We start from the raw sequence: 20,926 nt of genomic DNA, 5'->3' as shown, positions 1-20,926 counted from the left end.
TTCCGTTTTGTCCCCTTTTTTGTGGAGTGGATGGATGAGTGCGCATTTCCATTCAGAAAGGATCTGTTCAGTTTCCCAAATGTTTAATATGATTTTGTGGATTTTTCTTGTTAATCTTTCATCATTTAGTTTCCATAGTTCTGCACTAATTCCATCTTCTCCTGGGGCTCTATTGTTTTTCAGTGTCTTGATAATTTCTACTATTTCGTTTACAGAAGCTCTCCTGCGAACCTTGCCGAACTGGCCCTCCTGAAAGAAAAAATACTGCGGAGACATGGCTTAGCCACAGCCTGGGGTATGTTTCAAGACTTCTGTAAAGTTTGGAAGGTAGGAGACGAGATACGGGCAGAAGTAAAGCGGTGAGGACCGGGCGTGAGTCGTGCTTCGGTAGCTCAAATGGTAGAGCACTTGCCCGCGAAAGGCAAAGGTCCCGAGTTCGAGTCTCGGTCGGGCACAGAGTTTAAATCTGCCAGGAAGTTTCATATCAGCGCACACTCCGCTGAAGAGTGAAAATCGCATTCTGGAAACATCCCCCAGGCTGTGGCTAAGCCATGTCCCCGCAGTATCCTTTCTTTCAGGAGTGCTAGTTCTGCAAGGTTCGTAGGAGAGCTTCTGTAAAGTTTTGAAGGTAGGAGACGAGATCCTGGCAGAAGTAAAGCTGTGAGGACCGGGCGGGAGCCGTGCTTCGGTAGCTCAGATGGTAGAGCACTTGCCCGCGAAAGGCAAAGGTCCCGAGTTCGAGTCTCGGTCGGGCACACAGTTTTAATCTGCTAGGAAGTTTCATATCAGCGCACACTCCGCTGCAGAGTGAAAATCGCATTCTGGAAACATCCCCCAGGCTGTGGCTAAGCCATGTCTCCGCAGTATCCTTTCTTTGAGGAGTGCTAGTTTTGCAAGGTTCGCAGGAGAGCTTCTGTAAAGTTTGGAAGGTAGGAGACGAGATACTGGCAGAAGTAAAGCTGTGAGGACCGGGCGTGAGTCGTGCTTGGGTAGCTCAGATCGTAGAGCACTTGCCTGCGATAGGCAAAGCTCCCGAGTTCGAGTCTTGGTCGGGCACACGTTTTTAATCTGCCAGGAAGTTTCATATCAGCGCACTCTCCGCTGCAGAGTGGAAATCTCATTCTGGATCAAGAAGGTTGCTGCAGCCGCACCATGTAGGCGAACAGACACTGACCCCTAACCGCTGGATACCAGGCAGACGTTAGTGGATTTCGGTTGATAATTTTGGTCCACCTCGGGTATTTTATTTCCCCGGTACCCTCCATATCTGGAAAGCATTCCCCTATCCGCCACCTGGGGAGGCGTCCGGTGGGAGACAATCAACTCTAGAGGAGACTCATACTATTATTATTATTGTTATTATTATTAATGTGGTTATTAGTGTTGTAAGTGGCTGTAGTTGTACAAATCTGTTGATAATCATAACTGTTACACAGCAGATGCCATTAATTCCACTCTCTCATATTTGTCTTGATCTCAGATTAGTGATACTAAAATAAATAAAATGACTTATGAATGTGGAAACACAAATCCGCTGTTTCGAGTCCTGTCACGCCAAAGTAACTTACAATACACCTCGTATTATGTATGTGTCTATTGTTGCATGTATGTGTTGATACATTGTACTGAAGTACTATTAACTGTGAAAATAGTTAAATTTGAGTTGATTATAATTTGAAGCTAACAGAGACGCGCCAGTGTCTGAATCTCTATCTACTACTCTATACTGAGGAAGTTTGTGCAGTAAATAAGCAAAAACTCTCTTGCTAATACTGAAAGACTCAATTACTATCAATTACTAAAGCACGATTTACTGTTCTGCTTTTACCTCGACGGGCTTACAGAATATGAGCATACATCGTTCAATCTTCGTGATGGGATTTTAACATAGAAAGAATGTTAATTCTGTAATGGTGATATCTTGTTGCTCTCGTAGATCAGAAGTAACTGCCGATATCCTCCGGTCTTCTGTAAGACTTTTACTGTTAATAAATAGGAGCCTATGTAGGATCCTCGGATACTGATTCTGTACAATTCAGTTCACGTTTGGTTATATGATGCGTAGTCGGTAGCAGATTTATATTAAGAACAGAAAACACTCCCAAATTCCCATGCCCGTGCTTGCAGATCTACTAGCAATCGTCATCAATCAAACACACGAAGTTCCTAATGAAGCTTACCACAATTTACTTCCTCAAAATTCACTACAGAAAATAACTGAGTTCAATTGATTACCTTTTACAGACTTTCCAACATGTTTTGCCAATTTTAGCATAAGATAATTACATTGCCTCTCCAGCATCCTCAAACTAGTGTAGATCCCGCTGCGATATAGACGCTTAAGGTATGCTTTAATTATGACTGCAGGTGTGAGGTTTGCTAAAGTCTATATGTGTTTCCTCTGACCGTAAATGTAGGGTTGTGTTTTTGGGGTAAAAGAAACGATGATCGTCAGTGTTCCTTCAGAAGAACACTAGGAATTTTACGGAAATGAAGGACATTCTGGCACTCTTTTCGGCACAGGAGATAATACTGTGATGAGAATGTATGAAAAAATCAAAGCAATCATTTAGGTTTTACGCTTTCCATATTTGGTTCTTAAAAGCCAGAGGTTATGTTGATATTTCATCGAGAAAACAAGGGCGAGTAGACGTTAATTCTAAGGGATGAGGAGTCATTTTTCAGTCAAGGAGATGTTGTTCGAAAGGTCGCCGCTACTTCCTGGTGTATGACGTATGGATTCAAATACGTAATTTTAAACGTGATTTCACCGACTTAATGTATTAACAAAGAAACAAAGTTCATCGATTTAATGTTAAAATAAGTAATCAGAGATATAACAATCTCTAGATAGCAAACGAAATAGAAAACCACATGAAAAATGACTGACAGCATATCGGTTTTGAACTGTACGGCTTTCGAACGGAAACTTCGTTATCGTCCCTTATATCACTCTGGTAGCTTAGGGGCACAGTAAATAATGTAGAACTGGCAGCGGGCAGCCACGTGGCATTCCATCGCTGACGTGAGTCACAGCAGGGATGCGGGATGTACGTGCCAGTCAGTGTTATGGAACCAGCGCAGTAAGTGGGGTCAACGTGATTATGTGAAGGCCATTTCGCATTTATACATGCCCTTGCCTAGACCGTGAATACGAGGGGCGTTTGAAAAGTCTATGCAAAGTCCGAGAGATAGCACCAGTGGCGCGCATCGAGGTCATTTTTAGTTAATAGCATTTTGGAAAGAAAGCACATCAAGTTTCAGCCATATTCGTCTACTTCTTTGTGTTTGGCATTCGTGTGAATCAAGGAAGTCGAGTGATTGTCAAAAAATGGACGAATAAGAACCTCCTGTGGTGATTGAACATTGCTTTCTGAAAGGCAAAACGCCTCAGGAGACCAAAGACAATCTTGATAAACATTACAGTGATTCTGTACCTTCGATTAGAACAGTTTATGTGGTTTCAAAATTTTCGGTGTGGCCATATGGGTGCAAGTGATGCTGAACGTCCTGGACGCACTTTATAGGTTATGACTCCAGAAATCATTGATAAAGTCCATGACATGATGTAGATGACAGTAGACTTAAGGTGCGTGAGATTGCTAGTACTGTGGGCATCTCGAATGAACTAGTACATAATATTTTGCATAAGCATTTGGAGATAAGAAAGCTATCCGCAAGATGTGTTCCGCGATTGCTCACTCTTGACCAAAAACGGAATCGTGTGATGTGTTGCAAGGATGGTTTGCAGCTGTCCAGGAAGATTCCGCAGGACTTTATGCGTCGTTTCGTCACTGCGTATGAAACATGGATACATTACTATATTCCTGATACCAAACAACAATTTAAACAATGGGTTACCAAGGGAGAATCTGCACCAAAAACGTGAAGACCTTTCCTTCGGCCGGAAAGTTTATGGCGACTGTTCTTAACGATTGGCAAGGGATAATAGTCATCGACTATCTCGAAAAGGGTAAAACTATTACAGATGCATATTATTCATCGTTATTCGACTGTTTGAAAACGAGCGGCAAGAAAAACGCCGGCGATAGGACCGCATAAATGTCCTTTTCCATCACGACAGTGCACCAGCACACACCTCAACAGTTGTGGTCACAAAACTAATGGAAATAGGTTTCCAACTCGTTTCACAATCCCCCTATTCTCCAGACGTGGCTCCCACAGACTATTATTTGTTCCCCAATTTGAAGAAATGGTTGGCGGGACAAGGATTTTATTCAAACGAGGACACTAATAGCTATTTTGCAGACTTGGAAAATTCCTATTATTTGGAAGGGATCAACAAATTAGAACAGCGTTGGACGAAGTGTGTGTCTAAAAGGAGACTATATCGAAAAATAAAAAATGTTCACCCCAAACACGTAAGTAATTTTTATTTTTGCACGAACTTTTCAAACGCCCGTCGTAATCTTACATTATTTCATGGTATACTAACACAGATTGTCCAATATGTCTAACGACGTCGGATAACATGACTTAAGAGTAGCAGTTGTAAAAAGGTCCTGAACAACAGTTACTGGCGAGGAGAGCCGCTCCTTCCCATTGAAACCTTCGAAACTGACAGCAAGTGCTACTGCCAGTCAGTGGAGGTTAATATCAAAAAGTTTCCGAGGTCACATTGAGAAAGGACCTGCAGGCAATCGATGTCTGAAGTAAGGTTCCTTACACAGAAGCCATTATCTGCACTGGAATATAAAGGTGCGGGTCTTTGGTGGGAGAAACGTCACAGCAACTGGACAATATCTCACTAGAGGCTTGTAGCGTGGTTTGGCGAATCGCGATTTTGCTGCTTTCAAAACTTGGGTAGAATGTACCAATGACCCAACGAGCAATTAACCTGAAGTGATTGGAGAGTTTGCTCAGACTGGAGATCTTTCTGCTATGTATTGAGGTGTTTTCCATACCACGGCAAGTGTCCCGTCATTCAAGCTACTGCAAACACTGAAAGTCGTCTGCTGTTAGAAACATGTCATTCTGCTTATTCATGCACGCGTCGATATGCACTTGCCTGTGCCGAAGAATCAGTATTCATCGATCTGTCTGATGTAGTTGCGTTGTATACTGCAGGGAGCACCTGTGAGTTGGGCCTAATTCACCAGAGCTTCGACGTGAAACAGCCATTTGGTAAAGTTGGTGGCAGGATTAATTCGCTTGGTCGGAATCTGTTCCCTAAGCCTCATGCTTGGAAGACATAGGGTACCTTTCGACTGTTCTCCTGTATGCAGCTGTGAAACACTCCGATGCCAGTGCAGACGCTTTGTCTTGCGATAGTGAAATGGGCACAGTGAAGCGACTTCGTTCTGGGTAATAGTGAGATGGTTTCTGGCTTGCAAGCTTCCACCACATTTGTGTCAATATACTTTTTTTGTCTTTATCCTTCACTCCTTGGAGTGAAGGGGGTTGTTTGAGATGTGGGCCATTAAGAATCGGGTTACAATCAGCCAAATGTCAGACCAGCCGAACGGTGGAGTCCGAACTGGGATAAATGGGAGCGGCTTACACAGTGAAGCGACTTGGTTCTGGGTAATAGTGAGATGGTTTCTGGCATGCAAGCTTCCACCACGTTTGTGTCAATACACTTTTTTTGTCTTTATTCTTCACTCCAGGGAGTGAAGGGGGTTGTTTGAGATGTGGCCCATTAAGAATCGGGTTACATTCAGCCAAATGTCAGACCAGCCGAACGGTGGAGTCCGAACTGGGATAAATGGGAGGGGCTTACCAGTCCCGGCACTCGATTTCCCAGGGAAACCTCCAGAAAATCTTGGTCAGAAATGTGTATTGGAACTGTATTTACTTGTGGGACATCGTCCTTCGTTGAGAACGTTGTCCCGGCCAAAAATTAATATGTTGTATATACAGGGTGTTACAAAAAGGTACGGCCAAACTTACAGGAAACATTCCTCACACACAAATAAAGAAAAGATGTTATGTGTACATGTGTCCGGAAACGCTTAATTTCCATGTTAGAGCTCATTTTAGTTTCGTCCACCTACGCTCAATGGAGCACGTTATCATGATTTCATACGGGATACTCTACCTGTGCTGCTAGAACATGTGCCTTTACAAGTACGACAACAACATGTGGTTCATGCACGATGGAGCTCCTGCACATTTAAGTCGAAGTGTTCGTACGCTTCTCAGCAACAGATTCGGTGAGCGATGTATTGGTAGAGGCGGACCAATTCCATGGCCTCCACGCTCTCCTGACCTCAACTGTATTGACTTTCATTTATGGGGGCATTTGAAAACTCTTGTCTACGCAACCCCGGTACCAAATGTAGAGACTCTTCGTGCTCGTATTGTGGGCGGCTGTGATACAATACGCCATCCTCCAGGGCTGCATCAGCGCATCAGGGATTCCATGCGACGGAGAGTGGATGCATGTACCCTCGCTAACGGAGGACATTTTGAACATTTCCTGTAACAAAGTGTTTGAAGTCACGCTGGTACGTTCTGTTGCTGTGTGTTTCCATTCCATGATAAATGTTATTTGAAGAGAAGTAATAAAATGTGCTCTAACATGGAAAGTAAGCGATTCCGGACACATGTCCACATAAAATATTTTCTTTCTTTGTGTGTGAGGAATATTTCCTGAAAGTTTGGCCGTACCTTTTTGTAACACCCTATATATATATATATATATATATATATATATATATATATATATATATATATATATATATATATGTGTGTGTGTGTTTTGTACGTCTGTTGGTATGTGTATATGTCTACTGAACGGAGTGCAGTGTTGTCGTCAGTTGTCAGTTTGCGTCACCTGGTTCTTCAAATTGTAGAACATGAGCTCTCCATCTCTGAGATAATTTAGAGTCGTATTTAACGTGGGCAGCGTTAGATCTTCTTAAGAGTTAGACCACATGAGAAACAATATGCAATTTTTTTTATCTGTCATCAGAGCTTGCAGATTGCTTACCTCATTGCTCTTCCACACATCAAATAAAATTTCGGGCATGCATGTTATCAAGTGTTGATTTTGTTTTGTCTGTTTTACTCTGCATGAACGTTTTTGCTAGAAGACTTCTTCTCGTTATGGAAGGCATTCTTGCCTGGGGTCGTCTGCTTTTTATGTCCTCTAATTTTGCTTCCTGGTCGTCAAGTATGGCATTAAGTTCAGTGCCAGTTTCATTTCTGCTAATCCTCACAACTGTCTTCTTTCCTCGGTTCACTGTCAGTCCATGCTTTGTATTCAAAAGACTGTTTATTCAACAAATCGCTCAAATCTTCTTCGCTTTCACTGAAGATAGCAATGTCGTTGGTGAACCTTGTCATTGGTACCCTTTCACCCTCACTTTTGTCCAATCTTACACTTTCTTTTTACTTCCTCTATTACTTCTCCGATCACAGAATGAACAGTAATGGCGAAAGACAGCATCGCTGTCTTACATCATTTCTAAACCAAATACTTCGTTTTTCCATCCTTCTTTTGCCTTCGTGGTTGTCCTACATACCGTACAATACCCGTCCTTCCCTATATCTGATACTTGTTTTTCACAGAATTTCGAATTGTAACTAAGAAATGCATAAGTGCTGTGAAATTCTCACTTCACTTTCCTCCGCTCCTGTTCTACAGTGCGTGAATTACTAAGTGACACAGTTTGCTACGGCTTGAGGCCTAAGCCCTGAATGCTGCTATAGTATAGTGAAATACGGGTCACAAGCCACGGAACTGCAGTGACGCGCGGAGTCTCCTCGCTGTGACACGTGATTTGCACGTTCACGCCGCAGGGCACAGTCCACGGCGACAAGTCTGCGCTGCATCCAATATCCCGGTATTGCGAGAGCGCTGCCTTCCCGCCTTTGTATTCGCGTTCGGACGTGCTCTATGGATTTCGGGAGACCACCTAAGACTCGGAACCAGCTCGTCTTCACAAAGCTCTCCTCCGCCGTTCCCAATAAGAACCGGGAAATGCTCCACTTCTCATATTCTCCCAAAATACTCGAGGAGAAAGCTGCGTCCTGTGCACGTTAGATGAAGTTTGCAGCAAAGCTTCTGTGTAAACCTCGTCAACCCACACATCAGAACAGCGCAATTACATAGCATAGGAAAAATACAGTCTGTTCCAGATTTGCAGCAAAGATGCATGAGGCACAGGTAGATATTTGGTAAATGTGGGGCTTTACATGCAATAACGACAATGCCCGTTGATGGAAATATCCCCCACATATATTATGAACATTCAGTGTTAACAAATTGTGTCTTTTATGTCAATAACCTGCTCTCATAGCATAATACGCAGCGTGCCAGTTTGTGAGACAGGGAGGTGAGGAAGACTTGAATCGAATCTGTGCTACGGATTGACGAACGTGGGCTGCTGCACCTGTCAGCCTATGTGTAGTTTTTAGGTGGATTCACTCTATCGTTTAGGCAATTACTGTGCTGGTCACCAAATTCCACCACGCACAATACAATAAACAAACAGATAAAATACCATATCACACAGAAAAATGTTTCCACGATACGCAAACTGATGCCGCACATGACTTCCAATTATTAGTTACCTAGACTACTGTAATATCCGATCCTCACAGTCATACACACCTTGGCCGGCCGAAGTGGCCGTGCGGTTCTATGCGCTGCAGTCTGGAGCCGCGAGACCGCTACGGTCGCAGGTTCGAATCCTGCCTCGGGCATGGATGTGTGTGATATCCTTAGGTTAGTTAGGTTTAACTAGTTCTAAGTTCTAGGGGACTAATGACCTCAGAATTTGAGTCCCATAGTGCTCAGAGCCATACACACCTTGAACGACTACAGATACGACGTTCATATTTGCCGGGCTTGTACATTAGTATCTTCTGCAAAAATGATTAGCCCTTGAACCATCTCGGCCCACGGGTTTAAGTTCAACATCGATATCGTGGCGCAACATCATCTAACGGAAAATCTGCCTGCGGCTCTCGTTGTCGCTATAAATCGATTGTAATGGATCAGTGTGACCTGAGGAGACATCCAGGATGCCTAGTAGATGAATGCTTGAACCGTACCGTCAAATCAGTGAGTTTGAAAGAGGGCGCAATATTGGTATGAGATACATCCATCCGGGAAACTACTGCTAGTGTGGGACGATGTGTTTCGGCAGTGCAACGGGTGTGTGCTGAATGGATCTAAAAAGGTCGCAAAACAGGACGAGATGGATCAGGTCGCACCACTCAGACTAGCTCTAGGAAGATCGGCACTTCTTCCGAATGGAATTGCAGAACAGATGTGCGGCCTCCTCGGCGCTGGCGGAAGAGTGGAACTGTTTAACACATCGTACATCATCAGAGGTGACAGTACGTCGCTCCTTATTACGGCATGGGTTATGTGCACGTCCTCCACTTCTCCGCCAACGTTTGAAGAATGTATGGAAACACGCTAAACGGCAATGGTGTATGGAACGACATCCCTGCCGACAGAAATGACATCAGATAGTGTCTTCTGATGAATCCCGGTTCTGTCAGTTCGAAAATGATGGCCGCATTTTCTGGTCGCTGTCGACAGCGGGAGTGGCATGACAGTGACTGCATTCGCACAAGCCGTACAACGCCAACTTTGAGGCCTTATGGTGTAGGGTGTTATTGGATACAAGCACAAATCACAGTTCCTGTGTGCCGAGGACATTGTGGCTAGTGTGACCTACCTGAATTAAATCATGCGACCCGTGGCCATAACCTTTCTGCACAACGCCCCAGAAGCCAATGCGCGGACCTCTTACAAGCAATAGTTAATAATAATTGAGCCATTATTTCAGAGTATATTCACAGTTAATTCCGAAGATGTTGAATCTGTTGGAGCTGTAGCTTCATGTGCTGAAGACCTGATGTAGCTGCCTATAAACGGCTCCCCTTACATACTCCTCTCGGATGATGTTACGTGATGGTCGGTCACGCATAGCACTACAAAATGCAAGATTTTACATGCGGTCACTGCATGGCGCCATAAATTGAAAAAATTTATACGCGCTGCCTTTTGCTGGCGGGGGTGCTTGCGCAGATAATATCTCTAACAGAGCTAATTATCTCAGCGACACAGCGCCAGCGCCTTCCAGACCTTTGGATCCTGGGGGACCCGGTGACCTTGGGGACTCGAAACGAAACGGCTCTTGTGCCATGTTTCATGTTTCATGAGCCCCAATTTCCATTACTCATGAAGATGTTGTTTTTATGATTACTCGTTTGGCCGAAATTCCTGTTGATAGACCATTTTTGTATATGACTTCTTCCGAATTTGATTTATTGGCAGATGGTAGTAGAATTGTTCATTGTGATGTAAAAGTAATTGCTCGTAATCCCAGGATTGTATTTCCAACAAATTCAAATGATACTGAACTTGGCACTTCAAACTAAAATAAAAAATTGATAACCAGTATAGGTATAAATCTGAAAATTCCTGGTGTTAATGCATTTGCCACCTCTGCTCCTATGGAGACAACTAGTATAAATCATAAACGTAATTTTTCTCCAATATGGAAATCATAATAGCTCTAACAGAGCTAATTATCTCAGCGACACAGCTTTTCTAACTACAGTTTCCTCACATCAATTCGGACAAGACACTAATTTCAAATACTACTATCAATGTGTATCTGGCTCAAAAGGCAATGCACGACCACATACTGCTGCACGAACAAGTGCCTTCTTGCTGCTACAGGATGTCAGACTTCTGCCCTGGCATGCCATATCGCGAAACTTACAGCCAACCGAAAATGTGTTGGATATGGTGCAATGACGGTTGACACGCTGTGACCGTATGCCAACCACTACATATGAACTTTGGAACCAGGTGAATGCAGCATGGATGGTTCTACCAGAGGACATCATTCGCGCTTCATACACGTCGATGCCGTCACGGATGGAACAAGTTATCAAGTCCTACGGTGGATGCTGTACCTACTAAGCAAGAGTACACACACTGAACAGAGGTGACTGAAATGCTGATCATTTCTGCAGAACATACAAACGTACATGTCCTGTGAATATGAATGTCCTATCTCTAGTTGTTCAAGGTGATCTGTTTTCTCTGAACATAAGCGTACTTACTCGTATGTATTCTGTGTATGCTTGTTAGAACTCTTTATTTTTATTTCCTTCGGATTACAAACACTATATCATTATGAGATGATCCATGGATGAATTAATAAATATAAAAATAAAAATCTGGCCACAAAAATAACGACATAAAATTTTCCAAACCCTGATGTGGACTGATTACTTAAGGACAAACAAGTATAGACTTTATATCCCACTGATTCCATACATACCGAGCGAGGTGGCGCAGTGGTTAGCACACTGGACTCGCATTCGGGAGGACGACGGTTCAATCCCGTCTCCAGCCATCCTGATTTAGGTTATCCGTGATTTCCCTAAATCGTTTCAGGCAAATGCCGGGATGGTTCCTTTGAAAGGGCACGGCCGATTTCCTTCCCAATCCTTCCCTAACCCGAGCTTGCGCTCCGTCTCTAATGACCTCGTTGTCGACGGGACGTTAAACACTAACCACCACCACCACCACGATTCCATACTTCATGAAGTATCTTAAAATTACCTCCTTGACTCAGTTCGGTAGAGGAAGGTACCAAGAACACATACCGAAAAATACTTGTAAATGTGTAAAATTTATCATCATATTATTTTATCCAGTAACTCCAACTGGGAGTCGGGACAGGTTCCGTCAGACTGGACAAAAGCAGTAATCACACCAATCTTTAAACATGGATACAGAAATGATTGTAACAACTACAGAGGTATCTCTTTAATCAGCGTTGTGGGTAAAATCTTCTCAGGTATTGTTGAAAGGGAAGTGCGAGTATTAGTTGAGGACCAATTGGGTGAAAATCAGTGTGGGTTTAGGCATCTTAGAGGTTGTCAGGACCAGATCTTTAGCTTACGGCAAATAATGGAGAAGTGTTATGAATGGAACAGGGAATTGTATCTATGCTTTATAGATCTAGAAAAGGCATGTGACCGGGTTCCTAGGAGGAAGTTATTGTCTGTTCTACGAGATTATGGAATAGGAGGCAAACTTTTGCAAGCAATTAAAGGTCTTTACATGGATAGTCAGGCAGCAGTTAGAGTTGACGGTAAATTGAGTTCATGGTTCAGAGTAGTTTCAGGGGTAAGACAAGGCTGCAACCTGTCTCCACTGTTGTTCATATTATATATGGATCATATGTTGAAAACAATAGACTGGCTGGGTGAGATTAAGATATGTGAACACAAAATAAGCAGTCTTGCATATGCGGATGACTTAGTTGTGATGGCAGATTCGATTGAAAGTATGCAAAGTAATATTTCAGGGCTAGATCAGAAATGTAAGGACTATGATATGAAGATTAGCATCTCCAAAACGAAAGTAATGTCAGTGGGAAAGAGAGATAAACGGATTGAGTGCCAAATAGGAGGAACAAAGTTAGAACAGGTGGACAGTTTCAAGTACTTAGGATGCATATTCTCACAGGATGGCAACATAGTGAAAGAACTGGAAGCAAGGTGTACCAAAGCTAACGCAGTGAGTGCTCAGCTACGATCTACTCTCTTCTGCAAGAAGGAAGTCAGTACCAAGACTATCTGTGCACCGTTCAATCTTTCGATCAACTTTGTTGTATGGGAGCGAAAGCTGGGTGGATTCAGGTTACCTTATCAACAAGGTTGAGGTAACGGATATGAAAGTAGCTAGGATGATTGCAGGTACTAGTAGATGGGAACAATGGCAGGAGGGTGTCCACAATGAGGAAATCAAAGAAAAACTGGGAGTGAACTCTATAGATGTAGCAGTCAGGGCGAACAGGATTAGATGGTGGGGTCATGTTACACGCATGGGAGAAGCAAGGTTACCCAAGAGACTCATGGGTTCAGCAGTAGAGGGTAGGAGGAGTCGGGGCAGACCAAGGAGAAGGTACCTGGATTCGGTTAGGAATGATTTTGAAGTAATAGGTTTAACATCAGAAGAGGCACCAATGTTAGCACGGAATAGGGGATCATGGAGGAATTTTATAAAGGGGGCTATGCTCCGGACTGAACGCTGAAAGGCATAATCAGTCTTAAATGATGATGATGATGATGATGATGATGATGAGTAACTCCAACAAACACAGCCAGCTTAGCAGTTTCAGCAACAACAATAGAGGCTACCAAAAACGAAAAGCATTTCCTTAAAACAAGTACAGTTTAAACATTAAAATCCATGACAATTCCTTTGTTCGTGGAACATTTCCCAACAGCTTTTCCAGAGCAGCCACCGCGTCCATCGTTCCAATCATGTTTCTTCTGAAACACGTATCAATCTTTACACAGCGGGGATCACACACCTCAGTGACCTAAGATGCACATATGAAGCAATTAAAGTAAATGTCTAAAACAGAATAAGATAGCAAAGTCTTCATTATCATCAGTATCTGGTTTCGCAATATAACAATTTACTTTTTCTAGTACCACATGATAACACATCAAATTTGGTTTTAATCCTCCATTTTTGTTTGTCTGTCCATAAATTTTCTTCACTATTTCTTCTTCTGATTCTTGAGTTCATGTGGTCTGCAGTTTCCCTCGTTTCTTTCTTCCTGGTGGTTCCCATTCCAATACTGTCTGTGATAATCTCGTCTCTGACATCCTTTTGTGTATGTACCATATCATAACATGTGCAATTGTGATGCCCATTTTCTCCCTGATGACTTCATTTATGTTTCTTTCTCGCCTAGATATCCCTGCGGACTGCCTCCGAAAGTCCATCTCCGTTTCCGTCAAGCTCTTTACTATTTGCGATCTAACTGTTCGTACTTCTGATCCATACGTCGTAATGGCTTCTGATAATTGTGTTGAATATTTTGTTTCCTTTCCAACCTGTTGGTTCATTTACTGTTCCAATTGTAAAATTCACAGTATTTATTCTTGATTTAAATTCCTTGCCTTGTTTCTCATCTCGTGTGATATTGACTCCTAGGTATTTGTACTCTTCAATGTGTTTAATAATTCCCATCCCTTCTTCCAGTGTCAAATCTTTATTTGCGTCTTCTATTACGAAATATTATGTTTTATTCCTGCTGATCTGAAGTTCCCCTTTTTATACTATTCTGTTAATTCCTTTCTGATGTTCTGTCTTCTTGATCTTGTGGGAAAAATAGTTGGTCATCTGCAAATTGTAATGCATAAATCATAGTATCACTTACTGGGGTCCCCATGTTTTCAGATTTCGCTTTACAGTTTTTCAGTGATTTTTTGTGTATATTTTGTAAAGTGCTGGTGACAGATTGCGTCCTTGACTTCATCCTTTTATAACTTTAAATCCAGGTGAGCGATAATTTTGCACTTCTATTTTCACCGTAGAGTTTTCATAAGGTTTCGAATTGCTTTAATTATGACGGAATTAATATTCGACGCTTTTGTAATATTCCACCCATTTCACATGGGTATATTATCATACGCCTTTTCCGTATCTACAAATATTAAATAAAGGGGTTGATTCACAGTCATTTATTGAACTCCCTGCTCTGAAGCCAGCCTGTTTCTCGGCCTCCATTTCCTTAAATCCTGTTTCCAAAAACTGTTTGATAATCCTTCTTTAAGTCTGTTAAATACATTAGCTACAGTTCTTCCTCTGTAGTTCTCACACTCATTTTTTCTTTCTTGTGGATTGTTGATATAAGTCTCCTGGTATGGCCTCGCCATTTAAACGATTTTCAAAAAGAATTGTCAAAGGTTCATGTAATTTATCTGTACCATATTTCACCAGTTCAGGTGGTACTCCTCCAGTTCAAGTAGCCCTTCCTTTTTTAAAAAGTTTTAATTTATTTATACTACTTCAACATCCAGTGAAATATTAGCAATATTTCCTGTTTCTTCTATGTCGTTATTAATTGTATCCAAAAATTCTTCTCGTTTTCGTACACTAATTCCTTGAAGTATCTTTCCCATGTCAGGATGGTAATGTAGTTAATTTTTTGAGCTTCTTTAGAATTTTGTCTCATTGTTATCAATATCTTCCATGCCTCTGAGTTTCTTTTACCTGCAGTTAGATTAACTACTTTATTACAGGTAGTTTCAATTCTAATTTTTTGCTTCTGTCACCATTTTTCTAAATTTTGTTGTCGTACTCTTAATTCTATCTTGTCCTGGATACTTTGTTTATTTAGCTGTTTCAAATAATTTTCCTTATTTATATCTCTGTCTCTATTTCTGTATCGAAGTAATATAAAGATTTTTTCTCATATCAAATTTTTCGCCCTGGGCTTCTTTGATTGCCTCATTGCATTAACAGAATATTAATACTGTATATCTGTGTTGTCAGTTCTGTTTCAGTTAACTTTTCACCTAACCTTTTTATGAACAGGGACACTATACTTTCATTTTGTAGGCTATATAAATTATACTTTTGGGATTTTCATTTCAGTTTTAAAATCTTCCTCCTCATTAATAATTTCTGCTTTACTGTTTATATCTACATATGGCAACAGAATTTTACAATAATCTCTGGGTTAGTTCCCTGTATGCTCTGACGTCTTGTGTTTTTAAAACTGTTTCTTGACGAGTTCGCTGTGGCCGAGCGGTTCTAGGCGCTTCAGTCCGGAACCGCTCTGCTGCTACGGCCGCAGGTTCGAACCCTGCCTCGGGCATGGATGTGTGTGACGTCGTTGGGTTAGTTAGGTTTAAGTAGTTCTAAGTCTAGGGTACCGATGACCTCAGATGATAAGTCCCATAGCGCCTAGGGCCATCTGAACCGTCTTGCCGAGTTATTACGTAATCAGTTATCGATTTTAATTGGAGTGTTTCCTGATGTCATGTATATTTATGAATTTCTTTATGTGGATAGAAACCATTCCAAATTTGTAGTGAAATTTCTTTAGATATGGTAATTAATTTCAGCCTATTATCATTCATTATATTTTCTCCCTGTGATCCTTCTTTTTATTCCCTGCTTGTCGCCCTGTTCTACTATTGAAATCTCCAACAATTATTTTTTCTCTTGTATTTCCCATCCCTTCTACTAAGTCATTTACTTTACTGAAGAATGTTTCTTCGGTATGATATGGTTAATCCTCACTTATTGCATAGACAACTCCTACAGTAGTTTTGTGTTCATAGAAAGTTATGTGTGATTTAATTAGATTTTCATCAATAGGTTCCAAACTTGTAATATGTATCTGTATTTTTTTCTGTCTCGACTCTGTCTTGACACTCCTCGCTTTGTCCTTGATGCTTTTGCACCGTGCTGTATAAATGTATACAGGCTCCTTTATTTTCTATGCCGTTTCCATTTTTACCTCTGCTTAGTCTTCTAATGTTCCATATTCAAAATTTCATAGTCCATTTCCGTAGCTTTATCCATGTCCATTTAATCCTTCCAGGTGTATCATCTTGGTTATTTTAAATCTGTCTGCTCGGGATTAGCCGAGCGGTCTAAAAGCTCTGCAGTCATGGACTTTACGGCTGGTCCCGACGGAGGTTCGAGTCCTCCTTGCGGCATGGATGTGTGTGTTTGTCCTTAGGATAATTTAGGCTAAGTAGTGTGTAAGCTTAGGGACTGATGACCTTAGCAGTTAAGTCCCATAAGATTTCATGCACATTTGAACATTTTTAACTCCGTATTTTTTCCACTTAATGGGGAACTCGCCCATTCCATCAACCCTCAAGGTGAAATTGTTAGTTTTGGGCGACACTGGGTGTTTTACCTCCCAGGTACCCACTATATCTAATGAGCATTCCCCTCTCCGCTACCAGGGGAGGTGCTGAGATCGTTTACATGTAATTTGAAAGCCAAGTAACAGTACTGGAATGGGTCTTCAGTCAGAGAGCCCCCTCTACACGAAATTTTAACCCTTGCCTATGGCTTAACCTATTACTGGCCATTGTCCCTTTTTTGGGACGCGTATATTTTACTTATTTCTATGTAAGCAATGGAGCTTTTAGCCTTTATTGTTGCACCTGTAGGTACAACTAACTGCTATAATGCCTATAAATGTAAAATAAATAACTTTTTTCTAAGTACTTCATGTCAGGAAAATTGTAAACTTGCCGATTTTTTGTTCTCGCACTTGGCAGCACTGTATGGTTGCTGATAGTTCCTGAACGACAATGAGCTGTTATTTAGTTGTCTGGGAGTATTTGTTATGAACATACGGATGTCCGTGTAAGATTAAGTGTACTTCAGATTTTTTCAAGTAAGTGCAATATCGATATAATTTATGCGTCCCAATAATGGGACAATGGCATGTTACACTATCATTTATTGTTGATGTGCCCATATGGGTGGCGTAGAGATACTAGACAAGCAGATATCACTTTATAGGACGAGGATAAGGTCAAAGAAATGGTGGTGGCCATTATTCACATAGATGATAGATATCTGCGCAGTAAACACATGGCGTGCATACCAAATTGCTAACTCTAATGAGAAGCTCTAAGCAGATTCAGAAGGATGTAGGTTGCAGTAGGTACTGGCAGATGAAGAAGCATGCACAGGATAGAGTAGCATGGAGAGCTGCATCAAACCAGTCTCAGGACTGAAGACCACAACAACAACAACAACAATGAGAAGCTCTCACTTTTGGATGTCCGACGGAGAATAGTGATGTTTTTCCTATCAAAGAAAACAGTAAGAGTACCAAAACGCAGAGGACCACAAGGAAGCAAATTGATGGGAGGACGGGTGAGCACAGATGTATGACCAGATCTAGGAAATCATTTCACTGTGCCAAGTAAAACACAGAAGAGATGTGCTTACTGCAAGAAAAAAACAACAAAAAATTGTGATAGGTGCAATGTTGGTGTCCACGACAAATGTTTTGCTTCATTTTATACTGAACAGACATTCAATAATATTAAAACATTTTTTATTTATTGTTTGTGTTGTTTCTTACAATATTATGAATGGAGAATAAGGTTGTGAATTTGGATAGCGCATTTGGCCAATGTCCCAAAAATGGGACGGTCTATAGTTTTTCCCTAATAAACTGAAAATTTTCAAAATAACTTTTTATTCAATTAATCACTCAATGTAACGTATTTATGTATAAACGTTTTCAAAAATGATCCGATAGAGTTTTGGCCAGTAATGGGTTAAATATACGAAATTTTGTCAGTAGCTGGCCAAAATCTAGAAATAAAAAAATTTAAAATCTTTCTCAAAATATGATTTCGAAAGCACCTAGAGGCAAATGAACCACGGGCTGGCCAAACTCCCTCTGTAAGAAAGACAGATTAGTAGTATTAACCAAGAGTGTAGCTATAAAAATACCCACTTCCTTTTTAAAACAATTTGAAACATTTAAGAATATGTGGAAAGAATAAACTTGCCTGATCCTGCATAGTTAAAAAAAGAAAAAAACATTGTATCAGCAACCACAAAAATCGATAATCAGATAGCTTAGTGGCACTCATTCGAAATTAAATACTGAAGGGGTCAGTGGAAAGTCTGAAAGCACAGTGTACTTCTCGCGATATACAGCTCGAACACAAACGTCCCCCAAACACCAAAGTATTGATCAGTGTTATACATTAATGTCAGAAGCTGACTGACGTTTGCCTACTAACATGTAGAGCTCATCATTTGATTCTGCAACTTTTTCCATCTTTTCATACTACTAAATTCCACAAGCATTAATGCAGAATTCAGCGAAATTCGTAAATAACAGAAGCTGTTCTTGTTGCGCCTGTGAAATTTAGATATTTCAGATGGCATTTTCAACAGTTCATAAACAGCTCATAATCTCGACGGATGACTAGCTGGCCCATCAAGCATAACACTTCCACACCAGTTCTCAGTTTAGGCTCAAGACGAAACTTGAAATTCCACTTTACTTTAAGATGACACTACGAAGATACATTAGGTTTGTGTGTAAGTTCGTAGCATTTTCCGATAAGTCTTATAAATACAACAGATACACCTATCAGAGACTTTGGTTCCTAAATAACGTATTCTGCTTCACTGTAGACAACAGTCCGCCTACGCTGGGATAACTTTTCGATTCCGCGACTGTAAAAGTCACGTAGCTTTGAGGCGAAGAATCCTTCGAGCCATCTTCGGAGAGCAATTTCATCCTAAAAGGATATTGCTTGAACATTGTTCGATACATAGCGGGAAAGGTGAAAAATTGAGGGCGCCAAATCAGGTAAATAATGTGGGTACCGAATGACTTCTCAACCCAACTCATGTATAGCGTTTTTCTAGTAGAATACGGGCGTGGCGTTACCATGAAGTAGCATTGCTTGACGCGGTCTACCTGGTCGTCATTCTCTGACTGCATCTGCAAGACCGCTCAGTTGTCGACAATAAATTCAGTAGTGATGGTTACGTCTCGGAGAAGCTATTTGTAGTACACCATACCGTCACCGTTCCACCAGATGCTTAACATTATTATTGCGGGTATGCACAAGTGTTTGTACGGGAGTTGCTGCTTTGTTTGGGCCCACATTCCTTTCTTTTCCTGGCGTTAGTGTAAAGATACCGTACCTCGTCACCAGTAACTGGACAGAATAACTGGTCTTTGTTGTTTACAAGCCATTTAATACCTATTTCAATTCTTTCCCATTGCATGCAAATGTCGCACGAGGGTGGGATGATTTGCCAGTTCCCGAGTACACTTTCTCAAACCCTAAGGTTCTTCCTGAACGTGAAGAATCATTAATGTCAAAACCATCCTCCTTAAAATGAGAAACCAATGTTTTGCAACACTCTGTCCAGTGGCTTTGCCCCATTCACGGTGAAAATGTTTCTGGTTGCCACCGCTACTGACACCCCTATTAACGAATTCAAACAGAAGATTATGTCGGAATGTTCCTATTTCTCCACTTGGCAGTCCATTGAATAGCGTCCAGCGCTCCACTCACTATCTGTACACTCCAATAGCAACTTTTTTTGTCTTCAGACAGGTTTGATGGGTCCCGCCACGAATCTTCTCCTGTGCAAACTTTCATCTCAGAATAGCACTTGCAACATAAATCTTCAGTTATTTGCTGGGATATTCCAATATCCAATTCCCTCTCTAGGTTTTTACCCTCTACAGCTTCCACTAGTGCTATTGAAGCTATTCCGTGATATCTTATCACATGTCCTACCATTCTGTCCCTCCTTCTTGCCGGTGTTTTCCACACATTCCTTTCCTCGCCGATTCTCCGAGAACCTCCTCATTTCTAAATTTATCAGTCCCCCTTATTTTCTGAGTTCTTCTGTAACGCCACATCTCAAATGCTTCTTTCGATTTTCTTCTTGTCTGGTTGTCCCACTGTCTTCGTTTCAGTATCATACACTGCGGTACTCCAAACGTACGTTCTCAACAATCTATTTCTCTATGTTTCATACTAGCAGATTTCTGCTGGCCAAGAAAACCCTTTTTGCCAGTGCTATTCTGCTTTTGAAGTCTTCCCTGCTTCGACAGTCATGGGTTATTTTGCTGCCGCGGTAGCAGATTCGCTTAACTTTATCTACTTTGTGATCACCATTTCTGATCTTAAGTTCCTTGCTGTTCTCATTTCTGTTGCTTTTCATTACTTTCCTTTTACTTTGATTGACTGTCAATGTGTATTCCGCACTCATTAGACTGTTCATTTCATTCAACAGATCCTATAATTCTTCTTCACTTTAACTGAGGATAGAACGATATGGAAAGATTCATATCAATGATATCCTTTCTACCTGAATTTTTATTCCACTCTTGAATATTTCTTTTATTCCTGATTCTAATGAACAGCTGGGACGAACGACTACACCCCTGATGCATTTTGGATTTCGTGTGTGATAGTCTGGATAAATGTCTGCCTATTACACATTAAGACCCTCTTCAACGGTCGGCGTTTTCTGCCAGTCAACAGGCAAGGTCGCCCTGTACGCTTTTGTGCTGTACGTGTCCCTTCACGTTTCCACTTCGCTATCACATCGGAAACAGTGGACCAGAGGATGGTTAGGACTGTAGAAATCTCG

Source organism: Schistocerca americana, chromosome 8 (assembly GCF_021461395.2).
Source record: "Schistocerca americana isolate TAMUIC-IGC-003095 chromosome 8, iqSchAmer2.1, whole genome shotgun sequence".
NCBI classification, from domain to species: domain Eukaryota; kingdom Metazoa; phylum Arthropoda; class Insecta; order Orthoptera; family Acrididae; genus Schistocerca; species Schistocerca americana.
The sequence above is the reverse complement of the archived record's forward strand: the minus strand, read 5'-3'. Positions refer to the sequence as shown.